Source organism: Adiantum capillus-veneris, chromosome 14 (assembly GCF_014529385.1).
Source record: "Adiantum capillus-veneris isolate H3 chromosome 14, ASM1452938v2, whole genome shotgun sequence".
Classification (NCBI taxonomy): domain Eukaryota; kingdom Viridiplantae; phylum Streptophyta; class Polypodiopsida; order Polypodiales; family Pteridaceae; genus Adiantum; species Adiantum capillus-veneris.
This window is the reverse complement of record NC_140944.1, coordinates 102,979,523-103,001,653: the sequence shown is the minus strand read 5'-3', so window position 1 is coordinate 103,001,653 and position 22,131 is coordinate 102,979,523.

Below are 22,131 nucleotides of genomic sequence, written 5' to 3'. Positions count from 1 at the left end.
ACTGTAGGTTCCTCTAGACCTACTACGGCCGACCCTACGCTTAGGACTAATGTGATCCCTACACCGACTGGCTCCACACCTCAGTCGAATCTGCCCCCTACACCTAGGACTAGTGTGCCCCCTACATTGATGAGTGCTTCATCCTCGAGACGAGATAGGCGTCGTTCTGGAGGTAGTGGTTGTTGTGGTAGCGTCTCTACTGATGTGCCCACACCATTGAGAGAGCGTCCACCACTCTCTGTAGTAGATAGTTCACCAATTGGCACACCATGTACACCTTGGGGATCACACGAGCATGATCCTAGCAAGGTGTACAAGATCAGGGATGGGGTTATTGTGGCGGATAGGGTCGAAAATGCCATGCAACAGAGGATTTGGCAGCTCTGTACAGTTCAATTTGGTCACTCTGTGATGGAGATTTAGGATAATCTCAACAATGAAAGAAAGCGTTACATCATCGAGGCCATTCACAGAGAGTACATGCCGACAGAGAGGTACAATTCAGTCTCGAATGGCTGGACTTTGGGTGTGGCAAAGGCCACAATGTCACACCGTCGATCAAAGGTGAGAGATAGGTACGATGCCGGTAGTCCAAAACCGACATGATTGGACGCAGAGGAGTGGACGGGGATTGCACGAGAGACACAAGACAATCCTGACAGATTTCAGCAGTAGAGAGATGCAACCAAAGCACGTTTGGAGTCTGATGACACATCTTGGGAGTGGAGGCTATGACACACTTTGACGTGTGTTTGTAAGTATTATACGTATGCTTTGCATTGTTGAAAATATATATGTTATTTGAAGATTTATCTGATGATTAAACCATAATTTTGCAGGAAGTTGCCGTGAAGCACCTTCTGACACACCGAGAGGAGAAGTATGGGTACAAGCATGGACTTGTGGCCCTTTTGAACCAGCTGCAGGAGGAGGGAGAGGATGTCGACTGCTGGGATGCATTACCATGAGGGTCTTCTTGAGACAGTCTTACTAAGTCATCTTGATACAGTCTTCTTGGTACAATCTTTTTTGTAGCTGTGGTCTTCTTCATACAGTCTTACTCAGTGATTGTTTGCATGTACAGTTTTGTAATGCTTATGTTTATAGTTTTGCATTTCGTTTGCGATTATGCTTTGTTTTGCAATTATGGTATGGCACAGAGGTTTTGGTCATGGTATAGAAATCAAGTTATGGTTATGGTTATGGTTTTGCAATGATGGTATGGCATTCATGGTATGGTTAGGGTTTGGCAATCAAGTTATGGTTATGGATGGGAATCATGTGATGGTTATGGTTTGGCAATATCAGACTATGGTTATAGTTATGGTTTTGCGATGATAGTATGGTTGTTATGGTTATGGTTTGACAAGCAAGTTATGGTAACGATTATGGTACGGGAAGTGGGTTATGTTTTTGGTTTTGCAATCATGTTTTAATTATGGCTATAAAATCTTTATGCCGTTGTGCCTATGGTTTGGGAGTCGACGTTATGGTTATGCTTTTGAGAACTTGTCATGCTAATCTGTATACACTCGCTCTTTAGCGTCAACTTGTAGGTGGAGTGTGGTTGCTTGTGCACTCTTCCTTTGGGCAAAGAGAGTTGTTTCTGTTGCTGCAGTACATGCAGCATCAGTTCCTAGCCTTCTCTGTCCAAAAATGTTTTACTGGTTTGGTCGTCGGAATAGGATTTGGTACATGCGCCGATATGAGGCTCAGAACAACTGTTGGTATATGAAAACATTTTCGGCGCATATAACATCGTGTATTCCAACAGGAGCTACCGGTGCATATATCAATGCCACGATATCGACGTGTATTTTGATGCTTATTCCATGGTATTTTATTGTTAAAAGAAGTTTTGTCTCCTCGGTATCTGCATCGTTTTTTGCGCGACGTGTTGTAGTGAGCTGTAGCCCCCATCATTGGTCTTAATGGCATGCTATCTACCCTGGTTGGAATTTTTGCTTGTTGACATGGATCACATCTTCGAACATATTCCTTGGCATCTACAAAAAGTGTTGGCCACCATATGCCTGCCATTAAAATTTCTCTAGCAGTGGTTTCACTAGAAAAGTGACCTCCAACTAATCCAGCATGTGCTTGTTCTAGAGTGGGGATATATTCGTATTCATTTGCACAAAGACGCAAATGTTGATCCTTTCCTCTCCGATACAATTGGTTTCCAATAAGAGCATAGTCTCTTGCTTCAGTTTCAATAGCTCTTTGGGGGAGTTTACTCATATCCTCCAGAAACGTTCTACTTGATAAGTAATAGCTAGATAATTACTCCACTTTGGAGCTAGTGATATTTGAAATAATGTCACATGAGGTATGGGTTCTTGTTTCTAGCATTGAAGACAATCTTTTACAAGTGTTCGAAGTCTCAAGATCTGTTGCATAGTTTTGTCTTCCGCAAAGTAAAGTCCTACTATGGCAATGTGTGCTTGGCTTAGGTACTGGGTTTTCTCCTCGGGATTAATATCCCATCTCGATTACTTTTGTATAGCCTTCCAACTAGTAATTGATATATAGCCAATTGCCCAATTAATCCTGGTGTACTAGGAAGTGGTATTTGAGAGTCCACTTGAGCTATAGTCATCAATGAAACCATATTTTTACCAATGGGTTATCATCTCCACGTAGAACAGATATGCATCTGGTAGATCATCGAATACCCCTTTTGGTGGTTCTCTTGAAATAATCCTCGATAAATTGATCCGCTCTTTGGTCTGTGGTGCCTTTTTTTACAACTACAGTGAAATCAAATTCCAAAAGAATGATGAACCATCTCACTATTCTCCCTGTGTTGCTGCATGGCTTGTTGACCAAGTACAATAAAGCTTGGTGGTCCACAAAGAACACAAATTTTTTGGCTAATAGGTAATGTCTACTTTTTTATGGCATAAATCATCCCTAACCCTTCTCTTTCAGTGGCTATATAATTCTTCTCGGCCACATTCAACTGTCTACTAGCATAAGAAATGGAAAAATCAAATTTTCCATCTCCTAGTTGAGCTAATATACACCCAATGGCAAAATTGAAAGCATCTACATGTATGTGGAATATTTTATTCCAATCTGGTGCTTTTAATATTGGGGTTGAAATGAGAGCTTGTTTAAGCTTCATGAAGGATTCTTCACACTCATTAGTCCATACAAAGAGTGTAATCAAATCATATATGGGTTTTGCGATTATAGCATACATGTAAATGAATCGCCTGTAATATCCACAATGTCCCATGAAAGCCTGAACCCTTTTCACTATTGTTGGTCTAGCAACTCAACAATAACATGAATTTTATCCATATCGGTTGCTATGCCACTATATGTCCAAGAATTTATCCTTGTCTGCCCATGAATGTGCACTTTTCAGAATTGAAGTAAATCCTATAAAGTCTACATTTTTCGAATACCTTTTTTAGATGTTCAAAATGATCAACCAGGATTGATGAATGTACACATAAATATCCATATATACTTCCAAGAAATTCCGAAGATATTCTTTGAAAGCATTGCTCATCAATCTTTGAAAGGTGACAGGAGCATTAGTTAACCCAAAAGGCATAACCCTATAGACAAAAATACTCCATTCAGTTGCAACGACAGTTTTATGCTGATCTTTAGGATCAAACAAAAGTTGATTGTACCCTGAAAAGCCGTCTAATAAGCATACTCGGTGATTGAAAGAGGGTAGTTATCTCTAATGATGGCTTCATTCACTTTTTTGAGATTGATACACTCTTAATTTTCCATTTTTCTTGGGTACCACCACAATTGGAGACACCCAATGTGTGTGTTCAATTTCATAAATGAATTTAGCTTCCTTGAGCTTTTCTATCTCTTGATCTTTCTGGAAAATGTTTCATCATAAGTATATGGGCGTTGTCTACTTGGCTTTGCATCATCTCTCATAGGTATGGTATGTCGACAGATTTCTGGATCAACACCCTTGAGATCTTTATAAGACCAAGCAAAGATATCTCGATATTCTTTGAGTAAGCTTAGCAAAAGCTCTTCTTCTTCTTCTTCTTCTTCAGTCAAGTCATTCGCAATGTAGGCATGTCTAAGCTCTTCTCCTGGTTCATCTAGATCTATCTTCTTTGCATTTTCAGGTCCTTCATAGGACTCACCCTGTTTTCGTAGTTCCCTTTCAGGTTGTTCCACTATGATGTTTCAGTTTTGGAGAGTATATTTTTTGTAATGGGATGGAACACTCATTACATCTTTACTCTCTTTCTCGTTTGTTTCAATTTAAGTGGTATATATCTCCTTTAGAGCCTTCTTCACCTCTTGATATTTTTTCTTGCGTTCAACTCGTGTCATGGATGAATCATCATCCTGATGTTTAGGTTTTGGTTGAGTTTCCTTTCTCATTTTTCTTGATGTTTTTGATGTCCCTTGTTTATTGTCTGAAGGATATCTACTCGTGATTTTGTTCTTGACACAATCATGTGCATCTATTTGCATTAAATTGATACCATTTCTATCTCCTTGTTTTTTGGTTTGGAAAGTCAAAAGAATTTTCCTTTTCTCCTTTTAGGAGTAGTTAGGCTCTCACATGTTCTTTTTCTAGAATCATCAGATGTAGTTGAATGTTCTTCAAACTTATTAGTAGCATCATAATAGAGGTCTGAAAAGACTTGTTGAGCTTTCAGTAAGTCCTTGGGTTCTTGAGCTTTATCTTCAATGTGAAGGGTTGAGATCATTTGTATGGGAATTATGTCATAACTATCCTCATTGCAAAATTGAGTAGGCATAGACGTATTCACACATACAGCTGCCAAAATTTGAGTCCATTCAAATGGCTCGAACAAGTGCTCCGGAAAGGATTCAGGTATATATGCTTCATTTGTGCAATCCCATTCTAAGATACATTCTTCTCATTTTAAACTCCCATTTTTTGAGGCTCCACACATCCAACTAGGCGTGTCTTTTTTTAACCAAGACCGAAGCTTTGATTCAGCTAAAGAGACTGAGTCAAATTCTTGAATGGGTGTTTTCATGACATCTCTATAAGTATGATCTTTCAAATTGACCCTTATGATTAATCCCACTTGCTTCAAATACCGGTAATTATTTTCCCAATCTTGAATGAGTTGTACTTGCCATATGAATGGTCTTCCCAAGATGATTTCATAGTTAAGTTTCTTCCCAAAGTCCACTATCGCAAAAGTATGTTGATAATCAATTCCACAGGAACTAACTATCACTTTTTCAAGTAGTCCTAGGGGTTTTTCGATGAGTCCATCAGTCAATTGTAATTTCATTCAAGTTTGTCTAATGGTTGGTTTTCCCCATGAGTTGCATACAGCTTTTGTGGCTATGGCTATGCCAGCCCCACTATCCAGTATTGCCATGGTTTCTACATCATTAAATCTCACAGGAAGGGTTGTGTTTCCTTCTTTCCCTTCGTAGTATTCTCCAACTTTGTTCATAGGGACGAATCTAATCTCCTTGTTATCCCATTCGTGTTTCAACTTACCCAAATTTTTTTAGCCCTGTTATCCCCACCTTCTCTAGAGTTGTTTGTAAATCATTCCATAAATATGGTCTGATTTTTAACAGTTCTCCCAAAGTAAGAGTGCATTGAATGGGTGTAGACATGATTGAATGGATGTTGTCTACCTCTAGGGTCTGTTTTGCTCTTTTTATCTGAGAGGTTTTACACACTATGGACTCGTGTTCGTTGTCTCCTAATTAAGAGGGTAGTGCTTTTAGAGTCATTGGTTTAGACATTCCTGATGCTTCAAATCGGCAGTCCCCATACAAGGATTGGATATCATTGTCCATATCAGGAGGTGAATGGTCTAACCAAACTTCCTCTATAGGAGCTGACTTCAAAGTTATGATCCCATCATTAATCTCTCTCACTTTTTTCCATAAATGTCCTAACTAGTCTTCCTCCACGAATGGAACTCCATCTAAAGCATCTTCACTGTCAAGCACTATGAGTTTTGGCTCTTTAGGTTCGAGGTGGGGTTCTACCACCGCTTTGAATTTCTCTTTACTAGTTTTACCACAAGCTTCTCAGGTTTTTCTATACTCTCAAGCTTGGGTTTTTGTTTTTCTAGCATCTCTTGAGTAATTCTTGCCAAATTTTGATAAGCTTCAAGCTTAGCTGCTTCCATATCTGGAGAAGGATAGTTTTTTCATTTGTTTTCCATGTTCTGGCTTGCTTTAAGTCCTGCTTGGAAAGCTTCCAAAGCAGTATTGATTGGCTCAAAAATTTTGTCTACCAAAATTGATCCTCCAGATTTTATTGTGGTTTCTTTGATTTCACTCTAGTTTCTTTCACTCTTTCCTGGAATAGTTTCTTGGCTTTTTTCTCAAAAAATTTGTCCTTTTGTTTTTGTTTTCTCATCTCATATCTTTGACTTCTTCTTTTCTTGGTCTTTTGGCAGGAATTTTTAGTATTCTCCGATTCATCAGAGGAGTTATGTTTCTTTTTCTTAGCCTGGGATCTAGTGATCGCCTTGATTGGAACAATATGTGCACTCTCTGAAGAGCTACTAGGTATCATTTGGACTACATTCACCACTGTTTTTCCTTTGTTTAACGGATTTTTTTGGACAGTCTTCAGGGAAGTGTCCACCTTTTTTGCAACATTGTGTACAAAAAGCTTCAATTGGCTTAATGTTCTTGTCAGGTTCTGGGCATTCATTTTTCCAGTGATCATCTGCACCACAATTATGGCAGTTTCTAGTCCTTGGCTTAATCATGGGTCTTACCATAGGAGGTCTAACACCTTGATTAGCTACATAGTAAATTGGTGTAAGCTTTGGTGTAGCATACGTCACGGGTTCTTCCATTGAAGGTGAATGTGAATTATATTACTCCCCTTCTACCATTAATGTAGATGGGCTAGGCTCAACATAAGGTGTAGCAGGCACTAATGCTTGTTCATCTATGACTCCTTCTGAATGCAGGTACTTTACAGGTACTGCATTATGTCCATGATATGGAGGTTGTTGACCCAACACTGGTTGTGATCTTTCCATACCCATCGGTGCTCTTTGTGTTGGGGCCATATTAGGCTGATATCTGTACATGGGTTGTCCTTGTGGTCTCATAGGCACATATTGAACATTTCCATCGTACTTTGGTTAGTAATAGCACTCATTGGTCTCATGGTTTGTCCACTTTCCCTCGATAGGACACCATTTTTGCGGCCTAATCTGTTGTCCCTGTTGAGGCATCCCTTGCCTTGCTCCTCTCATAGGTGCTTTTTGCATATTATTCATCATTTCATTCATCCTTTTGAGCATGTCTTCTATGGATATAAGTGGTGCTGCAAGAGTTGTTCCCACTTGTGTCGATTTTGTGGATGCTGTTTTCTCACCCTGAGTATCCTTAGGGACATCTTCTTCATTGAATATATCACAATTGTCTCCCAAGTCAATAGCATCTGATACACACTCTTCTAGGGTTATACGCTTCTTTCTATTACAGTATAGCATGAAGTTCTTTGTTTAGCAATCCCTCTAGAAACAATGACAATTATCTTTCTTGTGCAGGCATTTCTAGTTCCGGGTACCTTGCAATGTATTGCTTCATCCTAGTTGCACAATTCCTAACAGACTCACCTTGTTTCTGTTTGAAGCCATAGATTTGAGCTATCGTATTATGTTTGATCCCAGTTTTGGAACATGTAGCTACAAATCCTTGAGCTAATGTATTTAAGTCCATGATTGACCTTGGTGGAATGTTTTGGAACCATGTCAAATCTTTTCCTTCTAATGTCATTCCAAATCCCTCAAATTGAGTGTGGAAATCAAATATGCCTTTTGCTCTTAGCACTTGCTTAAAGCTTGCTAAGTGGTCATATGGATCCCCAGATCCATTGTATTTCCTAATTCATTTTTGAAAAGCAGCTGGTCTCACATGTCTATTTGGCTCAACTCTAGTTCTTAAGCAGTTGGTCCTGTCTTAAGTCCTTCAAACCAATCTGTTGGAAATAGTGACTCATGTAGCCCTGGACTGTTGGCTTTAATGTCACTTGGTTTTCTTTGTGATGAGGTGGGTTTTGGTTTTTTAACATCTCCCAAAAGACTCTCGTGGAGTTCCTCTCTTCGAATAGTTTTTGGTCCTTGGCCTGGTCCTTGCCTCAATATCCAATCTCTTATAGAGAGTACCCTTGGTATTTGGTCTGTTCTACCTCCTCATGACTCATCATAACAAAGTTATTGCTATAAAAATCCCTAAATTGGTAAGCTGGTAGATCTGCTGAATCCTTGTCTTTGATTTTGAAGATATAAATGTTAACTTCCCTAATTTGGCATGAGAGGTCCATAAAAGATCCTTAACGTTCCTATCCTTGCAATAATAGACTTCAATCCTAGGATTATCCATGTTAAGCTGTTTCAAAGGTTTTAGATCAACTTGATCGTATCCCTCAAATTTTAAAGTTGGTGGACCTTCTTTGGCTGCCATATCTTGAATTATGGTATTCACTTCTAATCCCCATTTGTCTGTCACATCAGGATTTTCAACCTTTATATAATGAGTCCCGTTCTTATCCATATACATTTTTCCTTATTTGTTTTCTCTGATTTCCTCTTCAAACTCTATGTCATGGTCATCAATGCAAATGGCATACTCTTCCAGGTAAACCTGAGGTCCATGGACATTAGTCTTATAAAAGGTGAGTATGTGCTTATATCGCACTGTCGTTTCGGTTCCTGAATGAGTCGAATAGGAAGACATTTCAGATGTTGAGTTTGAATAAGTGTCTGAGACTTATTCAAGGATAGTGCCCAAGTGATCATCTTGATTAACACTCTCTTCGGTGGATACTCTACTAGCGGTCTTTCCAAATATGCCTTGATTTACTAGTATACGACCAGGTGTAAGGTTCATATAGACTTGTTAAGCCCTGGATAGAGTACTTACCATTGGATTGAATTGTTATTCGTTTTTCCACTTGCAACTCCTATCAGGCTCTCAATTCTTTGCCTGCAACTTGATTCCTGTGTCAGTTTTAACCATGTTAGCAATTTTTTTCACAAGGACTGCACAACTATTGTGATTGGTCTATGTATATCACTTCAATCTGAGCTAAGTGAGGCAGCAAATGAGACTATCAGATTTTACCTTGGCAAAGAGCTAAAGGACTAATCTACAACTTGAAAACTGGGTTAGCATATACCAATTTGGATCCGATGGAACCCAAACTTGACCAGTAACCTTGTATTATATTGTTCTAACCCTGTGCAAGCTCGAAAGTTCAAAATCTTATCTTTGGGGCTCAAAAGTAAATAATCTAATTATTTACTTTTCTTAGTTTTTCTTACTTTTTAGGCTTGTTTTGCCATATAAACACCTTTTGAAGTCTTTGGACAAGTTTCACTGAGTTTGAACAAGATTTGCCCAAGTTATCAACTGTTTAGTGTCCGCAGACTCAATTTTCAAAAATCTGGCTTAAGTCTCTCTTTTGTGATCCAAATTTCACCAAATTTGATTTGTGGAGTCTACTTGATATTCTTGACCTTGTGGTATTCTCAATTGTGCAAAAATGTTTAATTTTGGAGTAGATGTAAATAATCGCGATTATATACTTATGGATTTTTTTTGCAACTTTTTGCCAAAATGTTGATACAAACTGGTTAAGCAACTCAATTTAAGCTCCCTAGCCATGTTTCACCAAGTTTGGATAAATTCTGCTCAATTTGTCAACAATTTTGTGTCTGCGAGATTGACTTTTTAAATCTGGCCACAATTTCCACTTTAATGATCTAAATCTTACCAAATTTGATATGAGGGCTCAATATAACATGACAAAACTTGTGGTATGCTTGGTTGATAAAAAAAGTTAAAAAATAAGACAAAAGTAAATAATTGCGATTATTTACTTCTGACAAATTTTTACATCTTTTTGGTCATCTGAGCATATACACATGTTAAACACTTCAATCTAAGCCTCTAAGTTAAGTTTCAGCAAGATTTACCAAGTCAAACTCAATTTCTCGACAATCAGTACAGATTTCAATTTTTATCAAGTTTTTGATCTATTTTTTTATCAAAATTCTATGAGTCTTCACAAAAGATGTTTGTAATCATGCATAGAGTCTCTGGTATCAACCTTGGTCGAATTTGAGCTAAAAGTAAATAATCACGATTATTTACTTTTGGCCTAAAATGAACACTTTTTGCAAATTTTTCAATGGGCAGTCTTTTTATGACATGTTTTAAGCCTCTGCGTCAAGTCAAAACTTAATTTGGCCTAAATTCTCAAGAAAATGTAAATAATCTGAGTTTTTGTGAACTCTTGAAAATTCTTAAAAATTTACCTCAAATGCATCTTTAAGCTTACTCACTAGTTCATACAACTTTTAGAGCATTCTCTCCAACCGGATTCAGTGGTTGACAGTATTTTGATGCTGTTTCAATCCGTAGACCTGAAACTCTACAACTTCACATAAACAACTCACAATTGATTCTTTTGGAGTGAGCAATGTTCTAAGATCCCACCTCGGATTCTACTTACCCTACTCCTAGGTTCTTCTGCAATTGGGTTGTGGAAAGTGTCTACAAACACTGGTTTTCTTGTTTTTGTATGGTTTTTTGAGCTTTGATCGTAAGACTTGTCTTGTCCATCAGTCATTCTCAAAATCTTAACCTAATCCTACAAGGTACTTAGCAAGTACAATCTACTTCCAAGCTACCTCGACACAGCAAAAGACGACACTCTTAAGCTATGCGATTTTAAAGATAATTTTTTACGGTTGATCTTAGAGGAAGTTAAAGGACAACTACACAAGATGCTCTTGTTTTTCCCTAGTTTAGGTCTATTCATCCCCGGAAATGGTGCCAAATGTGGGATAAGTTTCTAACCTCACTCCTATCTTATTGTAGACATAGCGAGAACCACGAACATAATTGTCAATCCATGGGACGAAGTTGAATCGACTAGTGCATAGAGGCTACAAGAGGGTGTCAATTTCTTGGAAAACAATAGACAACTCGTATCTAACACAAGCTACACTCAAATGACCAAAGTCATCAAAAGCTAGTCACTAATCGACAAACAAATCATAACGGTTACAACATCAAACAACATCCAAATGTTACGAAACTTCTAGGACGTGGATATAAGACCTAAGTACACATGCTTATGGTCTCAAATCTTGCTTTTGATGAAGTGCAAAAATCACGTTTATTAAGAGCAGTGAGTTTTTGACCTAGTCATTTTTGACCCCGAATGCATCTAAATGCTTAGCAATGATGCCCGAATATCTCGCCTATGCTTACTTTGTGATTTTCTAGCTAAAATTACTATTTATGATGAAATTAGGCCGCACCGGCGGCACCAAAAGCTACAATCTACCATGATATGTTTACGTTAATGCGTAGAGATCTTACCTGCAGTTGCAAGGTAACATATGACACTGTAATGTGACAATCGAGAAGGGAGTAGGAAGCGCGAGAAAGAGAGAAGTGAGAGCCGTTAGCTCACGGTGTGTTTCTATTATCCAAAACTTAACAATAAACTTTAAAAAGTTGGCTTTTATACCCTTAGTCAAAGATTTAGCTCCGGTTCATCGATTACAATATCCACTTGGAAAATAGGAGTTACAATATTCCCGATTTATCAAAAGAATAAGTGTTTTTACAATAAAAGCTCCTGAAAAATGATACATGGATTAGCTTGCTACTAACAACTTTAGCATCCATAGTGCTTAACAATAACACCATAAGTGTGTAGTTTTGCTTGACCACAAAGTTTGCATCAAAAGTTACACACGTGGGTGACCAAAGATCACAATTTGTGCTATAGGTTGACACTAATGTCAATCGTTGGGTGGATGTAAGTGATAGTTTATACACTCAAATTCGATTTATTTTGTCTTGCTTTCTATTAAAATGCTCGATTTAAATTTTGAGCCATTTTTCATCAAAATCTCCTATGTGTGTGTGTATGTATATACTCAATGCACGCGCACACGTGCACTCGTACACACGCGCACACACACACACACACACACACACACACACACACACACACACACACACACACACACACACACACACACACACTATGGTACTATAGATACTCTGGTTACTATTCTTTTTTTCCCCCTCCCTCCTTCTTCTCTCCCCCCGGCCCCCCAACACTCATTAATCTTGCCCGACATTTGATGGGATACTGCTTACAATAAGCCATGTATAGGCTATGGGACCTTGCCCTTGAATAAAAAAGTGTATAATGGTTTCCCCTGGAGTGACGAGTGTGAGTAAACGCTCTGTTCTCATTACACTGAATAGGCGGTCTGCTCTTCCTGGCTATGGATCTCCCCTTGCAAGGGTTTCTGTGTAGTGCTTGATGGCACCACACTATCACACAGCAGGGCGGCTCGCCTCACTCATCATTCACGCTCAGAGGACTGGTGGTCCAACCTCTATATAAATAAGGTGAGGGCGCACCTTGCCGCTCACTTAGCCTATGGTTGTTTTTTGTGTGTTTTTGTCTGAGAGGATTTACTACCTGCTTCACGATTAGAGCTATGGAGCTCACTACTCAAACATCACAAGTTTGCTTCTGGCCTTAACTTATCTCACGACCATTTTTTGATTGGATTCTCTTAAGCTATATTTTGTCTTTTTGCTAAACATAGTAGGGAAAGATGTTTAGAAAAAAATTGTGGTGGTTCTGCTTGACTGGTTTTGTTTGACAGTCGTTTACTGTGGTTCTTAGACATTTTGATTAGTAGCATGGCATATGGTTGCTATTGCTTGACCATGTACCTAAGTTTTCAATACTTTGGCAGCATTTTACTGACTGCAAACAGCTATCGGCATTATACTGGGTTTTTTTCAATATAGAGGGGTTGCCTTGGTCTTAGTAGCATCTGATGCGCCTGGTACTTTGTTTTACTGTGGGGACTCACATGGGAAAAAAATGGACTTCAGTAACAGTCCGATCTCTGAGCTGCTTATGGTTGGTAATTTGCCTCTATGTGCTCATTCTTCTGATGGTAAGTATATGGCAATTTTTTGTCTTTTTGGGCCCTTTTCAAGCCGTTGCAGGATTTTTCGACTACTGTCCTAAATGGTCTTTCGACGTTAAACTGGTTTAAAAAAAAATTAAAGCTAATCTTAGCTTTGTATCATTCAAATCATTGGGTACGTTGTGCCGATTCACAATGTGAGGAAAGTTGACCTCGTGCTAGGCATAACCCTTGATTGTTTTAGGGGAACTGCCAATGGTTGACTATTCTGCTCTTTTTGAAGGTAAGTATATGGCTTTTTTGGGCTTGGCATGTGGAAAGGAACCGAAAAATGATTCTATAATATTTTGATCGCTGGTAATATTATATGGCATGTTAGAAACCACTTCTTGGAAATACCTGTCGTATGGAGGTAATGCTAAACTGTTGCATTTTTTGGACTTATATACTGGCTATGATGCTTTCATGAATTGGAACATGGTTCGTGACATACTTTAAACGATCGGATCATTATGGCATTCAAATTAGTATTGTTTTGAACGTGCTATGCCTCTACTTGTTGGCTAGCCATTAGTGTATAAGATTCAATGTACATTGGAGTCCACTCGAGTACAGTATTACAGCATCAGTTCTATAATTAGAAGGAAATTTCTTTGCTTTAATTACAAAAAGAACCTCACTAGTATAATTTTTTTAAAAGAAACTCATGATGGTTGGGTTCTCAGGGGATTGTACCACTCTGATTAAAAGAGGGATTTTGTCACTTAGATTGGAAGTAATAATTAAGACTAGAAACATAAAAACTAATAACCTAGCTTGTTTAAAATAAAAAAGTTCTTTAAAAGATGGACATGGATAACAACTGGTATGGTCCATTGATACCTATAAAAGAACATCCAAGGCTAATTGAATTGTTGTTTTGTTTGGATGGATGCAGGTAAGGACCCTATCTTATCTTGGAAAAGGTTTTTTTACTTTGGCAAGCTACTTTACTCTGGATGGAACACTCACTGATAACTTGGGAAGTTCTTTTACTTTCTGCATACTGAAAGGTGATCTCTTTCCTACAAACATTATACGTAAATAATTTTTATATTGAGTTGTTTTTGTGCATATCTATTCCTTGATTCCATTGCCAGCTGTCTTTTGAATGTAAAAATTCAATTATGTCTTTTTTGGGCTTGGCATGTGGAAAGGAACTGAAAAATGATTCTATACTATTCTGATCGCTGGTAATATTATATGGCATGTTAGAAACCACTTCTTGGAAATACCTGTCGTATGGAGGTAATGCTAAGCTGTTGCATTTTTTGGACTTATATACTGGCTATGATGCTTTCATGAATTGGAACATGGTTCGTGACATACTTTAAACGACCGGATCATTATGGCATTCAAATTAGTATTGTTTTGAACGTGCTATGCCTCTACTTGTTGGCTAGCCATTAGTGTATAAGATTCAATGTACATTGGAGTCCACTCGAGTATAGTATTACAACATCAGTTCTATAATTAGAAGGAAATTTCTTTGCTTTAATTACAAAAAGAACCTCACTAGTATAATTTTTTTAAAAGAAACTCATGATGGTTGGGTTCTTAGGGGATTGTACCACTCTGATTAAAAGAGGGATTTTGTCACTTAGATTGGAAGTAATAATTAAGACTAGAAACATAAAAACTAATAACCTAGCTTGTTTAAAATAAAAAAGTTCTTTAAAAGATGGACATGGATAACAACTGGTATGGTCCATTGATACCTGTAAAACACATCGAAGGCTGTTTGAATTATTGTATTGCTTGGATGGATGCAGGTAAGGACCCTATCTTATCTTGGAAAATGTTTTTTTACTTTGGCAAGCTACTTTACTTGGATGGAACACTCATTGATGACTTGGGAAGTTCTTTTACTTTTTGCATACTAAAAGGGATCTCTTTCCTACAAATATTGTACTTAAATAATTCTAATACTGAGTTGTTTTTGTGCGTATCTATTCCTTGATTCCATTGCCAGCTGTCTTTTGAATGTAAAAATTCAAAAATGTCTTATTATTTAAGATTTAACAGCTACACACACATCCTATACATAAGGTTTTTCTTTCATAAGAAACCGGGATGCTGGCTTTGGAAAGTTTCTTTGAAATTGAGTTCTAAGTTGGACCCATAGTCTGTAATCCCTTGATCGGTTGACTGGTGTTAGGTGGTCCCGTTTAAACTCTTTTTCAGGTTCCCTGCTCACGGCTACCATAGTCTTTGACTTTGGCGGTTGAAGGTTTGCAGGCCCGAAATATATTACAATTTAATGTTTTTCTCTATTTATGTTTACACTGTTCCCTCTTTAGGACTGCTTACCCTATAGAAAGACAGCTCGCATGAGCACTAATCACAACCCTGAGAATCATGCAAAGATTCTCGAGGAGATTAGGCTTTACCTTCAGGACCATAAACCAAAGAAAGCCTTGGTAATTAGAACTAGACCCTTCCTCTCTAGGAAGGCCAAAGATTGTATTACCTACTATGGAAAACATAAGTGAACCTGACCTCACTGTTTTTGCAGCCTCTTGCTCTCTCACAAGGATTGGAACTGACCTCAGAGCCCCTCTCAGTGGCTACTTCTCTTGTTCTCAGATGTATTAGCAGCTTGGATGCTTCACAACTAATTTATGATTCAGCTCTTACCTCTGACAAAAATTTTTTTGTCTTACATATGCTGTCTTTTAATGATTGGGTGAAGATTTTAGCTACTTTGGACAAAGACTCCATGGAAGGAGTAAATTTAATCTCCCAATACATTGCCCAGCTTGCTCTTTTATCCTCACAATATCAGCAAGAGCTTGCTCTTTTCTCCTCCTCTGGTGCAGATCTATCTAACTTTCTTAGAGAGTTATGTGGGCTTAATCCCTCTTTTGTTTGTGCACTAGCCACTCCTTCTATTCCAAAAACTGGTGGAATCTTCTGTCGAGATAGTGCAACTCTTGAAGCAGTCAAGGAATTTCAGAGTAATCTTTGCTCCCTCAATGACTCAAACCTCCTAGAGATGGTGCCCAAAATCTCTAAAGTATTTCCTGTCTTACCCATAAGAAAAATTGAAATTGAATCCCTCGGGGTGGACCATCAGCTTTGGGTCCTGCCCAATAAAGCTTTCTTAGCACGTATTTTAAGTGAAACCTGGGTTTACCTTGCCAACCTCCCTGCCTCTACGGTGAAAGGTTGTAGGCTCAAGATTCTGAAAGGTGGGAAATTCTTGGATAAAGGTGAGCTCATCAAAGCACCCTTCAACCTCAATCTCATCGACCACTCCAAGTGCCCCTCTAATTCAGGCCTGTACATTTGGACCAAAGGAAACATGGAAGTCGCCAAGAGTAACCCTGATTTTTATACTGAATCCATCTGGAATGTCTTTCGTCCTTATGTAAAATGTGCCTGCATATTTCTTGACCCTAAAGCCTCTTATGAATCCAGCATCATGTGGTTTGATCATACAATCTAGTTTATTCTCAACCATTTGGACTTACTTTTCCCAGAGAAACCTGTGGACTTTCATCTTTCCCTCATTTGCTCTTGGCTAGGTGGCCAAGCTAAACAAATTGTAATCACACAGATTGCCTTCAACATCTTTCGTGGGCTCATGCTTGATATCTTGAAGGAGTTAAAAGCTGATGAACCTGGCATTTACTGAACCACTTATGCTAACTTTTAAGGTGTTAAGCTCATCACTAGTCTTCTTAAACCATGTATTGATGAGGATGACTCCCCAACTCTCAAAAGAGCTAACTCTTTGATCACCCCTAACTCCTTTACATCTTTCTTAACACCTAGTTCATCCTCTAGCCGAGGAAAAGTTTGTAGATTTACAAGAGGAAGAGGAAAATCTCCCCCCATCAGGAACTTCCCTGATTTTTAAACTCTGGTTGTATTGCAAGTTGCTACAAACCCTTGCGGAAGAAGAACTCTCAACAAAGTGGATCCAAAAAATGGTTTCATCTACTTACACTGTCTCTTTCACAATGCACTCCTCGATTGGATTCAACCAAAAAATCTTTTTTGTGAGTGCTTTGATCTATTTTTGGTAATCACAAATTACTCGACAATATACTCATAGGATGGAAATACCATCATCCCGTAAAAAATCTGATTTATTACAATGACTTTCTTTGGCATGATTCTGTACCTCATTGTACATGTGATCAATATACCTCTTTTTGTAGAAACTTTGAGGGTTTTGGTAACCATGTTTGCACTTGTGATCTTAGCATTATTGAAAACACTAAAATACGAAGAATTTTGGCCAAAGAGCTCAATCATATACCTAACTTTTACAAAAACCCATACCTTGCCTTATTAGCTATACTAAGCTGTCTCACTGACCTTGTCAGTGCTCTCCCATTGGAGATGATAGTCCTACCGGACTTAAGGGAAATTGTGAAGCATGCTTCCTGCGTACAATTTCATAACTTCCGAATAAATGGTTATCATCTGATGACTCTTGGCTTACTTCACAACTATCTCTTGATTTTTAAAAGATCTCCGCTAAATGGTTTGTTGTCGAGCTTGACAAAAGCTCTAACTGTCCCACTATGTTTTGCAAATACCTTGCTTGGAAAGCAGCTCGTGATCGAGTATCTGGAAAGGAACTCTGTCATATTAATGCTACACCTCAAACTATTTCCAATAAAATTGCTAATCACTTAGGGTTGCTTGGCTACTCTATGCTGAACACTAAGCTACCAGTACTTTTTCCCACTTATAAAATCCATAAGCATAAATTCAGGTGGATATCTGATGCCTCCAATTGTATCTTCACTGATATCACCAAGGATATTACTTTTTGTCTTGACCTTATTCTGAATTTGAGCTTATTTGTGCCATTAAGTAGAAAATATGCCAAGACTTTTTGCATGTCCAATATAACCCCTTCTGGCTTGCTAAAAACTCTCCGGAGGTATCACTTAACATCTTTACCGCTGACATCACACAATGTTACGAAAACATTCCCCTTGATGGGGATCTTGGCCTTAAAACTGTTCTTGCAAAGGTAATCAAATTAGCTTTCTCCAATGCTAGAAAGAAGAAGTTCTTTTACATCTCTCTATCCAAAAAACCTAGGTGGATTCACCTATCTCACTCCTTGCACTCCCTACACTTTGATGAAGCCAAACTTTGCTCCTACATCCCCTGGTTGCTAAATAACTGCATTGGAGTCTCAGGTGGTCTTTGCTTTAACCAACGCCTTGGCATCCCCATGGGTTTTTCTTGCTCTCCACTTATGTGTAATATTTACCTTGCTTAGTTTGAATACAGATGGTGTCTCAAAACCATGGAATCTTGCAAAAGTAAACTTCCACAGTTCAATCATAATTATAGACCTACTAAGTGTCAACAATAGGGACTTCCCCAATGAAATTTGTCTGATTTACCCTCACTGCCTAAAGATAGAACCTACCTCTCTCCATGAGACCATCACACCCATTGGGGCCTTCTGCACGTCCGTCCAATTTCTTAACCTCTCAATAACCCTTCATACCCCATCTATTGGTCGGTATGATCTAAGGTTTGTGTGGAAAAGAGATCTCCTAAAACTACCACTCATAGAGTTCATAAAAAAGAATAGCAATAGGCCCTACAAAGCTGCTATTAGCTCTTGTATCTGCCTACTACTGCCTGAACGGAGAAATCAGATCTGTAACACTATTATACAAGATCTCACCCATCATAACTGGCCTGGGCTACATTTTAATAAAGAGAATCTTATTTCTCTTATTAAGTAGTAGGCCCATACACAATGCGCCTAATACCGACCCATTGTGTATGGTGCCTGGGAAAGGGCGGGCACGCGCACACACACACACACACACACACACACACACACACACACACACACACACACACACACACACACACACACACACACACACACACACACACACACACACACACACACACACAAACACACACACACTATGGTACTATAGATACTCTGGTTACTATTCTTTTTTCCCCTCTCCCTCCTTCTTCTCTCTTCCCCCCCCCCCCCCCCCCCAACACACACACACACACACACAAAACTCATTAATCTTGCCCGACACTTGATGGGATACTGCTTACAATAAGCCATGTATAGGCTATGGGACCCTGCCCTTGAATAAAAAAAGTGTATAATGGTTTCCCCTGGAGTGACGAGCGTGAGTAAACGCTCTATTCTCATTTTGCCGAGTAGGCGGCCTGCTCTTCCTGGCTATGGATCTCCCCTTGCAAGGGTTTCTGTGTACCGCTTAATGGCACCACACTATCACACAGCAGGGCGGCTCGCCTCTCTCATCATTCACGCTCAGAGGACTGGCGGTCCAACCTCTATATAAATAAGGTGAGGGTACACCTTGCCCCTCACTTAGCCCGTGGTTGTTTTCTGTTGTGTTTTTGTCTGAGAGGATTTACTACCCGCTTCACGATTAGAGCTATGGAGCTCACTACTCAAACATCTCAGGTTTGCTTCTGGCCTTAACTTATCTCACGACCAATTTTTGATTGGATTCTCTTAAGCTTTATTTTGCCGTTTTGCTAAACATAGTAGGGAAAGATGTTTAGAAAACAATTGTGGTGGTTCTGCTTGATTGGTTTTGTTCGACAGTCGTTTACTGTGGTTCTTAGACATTTTGATTAGTAGCATGGCATATGGTTGCTACTGCTTGACCATGTACCTAAGTTTTCAATACTTTGGCAGCGTTTTACTGATTGCAGACAATTTTTGGCATTATACTGGGTTTTTTTCAATATAGAGGGGTTGTCTTGGTCTTAGTAGCGTCTGATGCGCATGGTACTCTGTTTTACTGTGGGGACTCACATGGGAAAAAAATGGACTTCAGTAACAGTCCGATCTTTGAGCTGCTTATGGTTGGTAATTTGCCTCTATGTGGTCGTTCTTCTGATGGTAAGTATATGGTAATTTTTTGTGTTTTTGGGCCATTTTCAAGCCGTTGTAGGATTTTTTGACTATCGTCCTAAATGGTCTTTCGACGTTAAACTGGTTTAAAAAAAAATTAAAGCTAATCTTAGCTTTGTATCATTCAAATCATTGGGTACGTTGTGCCGATTCACAATGTGAGGAAAGTTGACCTCGTCCTAGGCATAACCCTTGATTGTTTTAGGGGAACTGCCAATGGTTGACTATTCTGCTCTTTTTGAAGGTAAGTATATGGCTTTTTTGGGCTTGGCATGTGGAAAGGAACCGAAAAATGATTCTATAATATTTTGATCGCTGGTAATATTATATGGCATGTTAGAAACCACTTCTTGGAAATACCTGTCGTATGGAGGTAATGCTAAACTGTTGCATTTTTTGGACTTATATACTGGCTATGATGCTTTCATGAATTGGAACATGGTTCGTGACATACTTTAAACGATCGGATCATTATGGCATTCAAATTAGTATTGTTTTGAACGTGCTATGCCTCTACTTGTTGGCTAGCCATTAGTGTATAAGATTCAATGTACATTGGAGTCCACTCGAGTACAGTATTACAGCATCAGTTCTATAATTAGAAGGAAATTTCTTTGCTTTAATTACAAAAAGAACCTCACTAGTATAATTTTTTTAAAAGAAACTCATGATGGTTGGGTTCTCAGGGGATTGTACCACTCTGATTAAAAGAGGGATTTTGTCACTTAGATTGGAAGTAATAATTAAGACTAGAAACATAAAAACTAATAACCTAGCTTGTTTAAAATAAAAAAGTTCTTTAAAAGATGGACATGGATAACAACTGGTATGGTCCATTGATACCTATAAAAGAACATCCAAGGCTAATTGAATTGTTGTTTTGTTTGGATGGATGCAGGTAAGGACCCTATCTTATCTTGGAAAAGGTTTTTTTACTTTGGCAAGCTACTTTACTCTGGATGGAACACTCACTGATAACTTGGGAAGTTCTTTTACTTTCTGCATACTGAAAGGTGATCTCTTTCCTACAAACATTATACGTAAATAATTTTTATATTGAGTTGTTTTTGTGCATATCTATTCCTTGATTCCATTGCCAGCTGTCTTTTGAATGTAAAAATTCAATTATGTCTTATTATTTAAGATTTAACAGCTACACACACACACACACACACACACACTCATCTCCTTCTCTTTCATTGTAGAGCTTGCATAACCTTATAATCTTTGACATAATAGATCTTAAACACCACTTTTCCTTTAAAACAACCTTCTTTCTACATCTTGAAGGTAGGTGCTTCAAACCATGCTTAATAGAGGTGGATAATCTCATCATAATGTATATTGTAGCATTGTTTATTCCCAGTCGGATGGAAATACTTGAAATTTTCTAATGGAAATGGCCTATGAACATTGAAAATAGCGGAATTAAGAGAATTGTAGTGAGCATTTTTATTAGACTATGTTGAGAACATAAATGGTGAACTTAATTAGCGGTAGCAACATAACCATTATTCTTAATTAACTTGGCATGAACAATAAGTTTTCAAGAGAGACAATTAGAGACCATGACAACAGTTGAGGACCAGATTTATGTGGAGCCGGTTCCCCCTCCAATAGGCTTTTGTATTATAGATTCTCCCATAAAGAGAAACTTGATGCAATAAAATCTTTGTGTTCCTTTAGACCTAGGTGATGCAATGAAGATGGAAAACTACATGCATCACAAGCATAACATAACCTTCGTAAAAGCATTACCATCCTCGGCCTCAGTCCCAAGGCCTCAAACACCTTTAAAGGTGGAGAGAGCTAGCAAGGAATGAGGGTAGGGAAGAGGACGAAGAAACATTCATATGAGAATGAAATAGTTCCTCACTTATCATCACTGTTCTTACTTAGCATAGCATAATAGCATAGTAATGAAGATGGAGAAGATGGAAAGATTAAGCATTAAAGCATGGCTCTTGGTTGGATTTGCATTCCATAGCCAAGAGTGTTGGTGTAGGCTCTCAACTTGTCAACAAGCTTGGAGAAAGAGATGGAGTTCTTGCACTTTGCCAAGTGAGAATGATCATGAGAGTGTGTGTGAGAGAGGGTGTACCCCCAAGCACACCCCTAGTTTACTTGGTCGACCCCTCCTTGTAGCTCAAGCTTCAATTTGATTGGACCCTTACAAACTTAGCCAATCACATGCATAGTGCATATCAAGCAACCATGCTAGACTTAGTACAAGTGTCCCCCTTTCCCCTT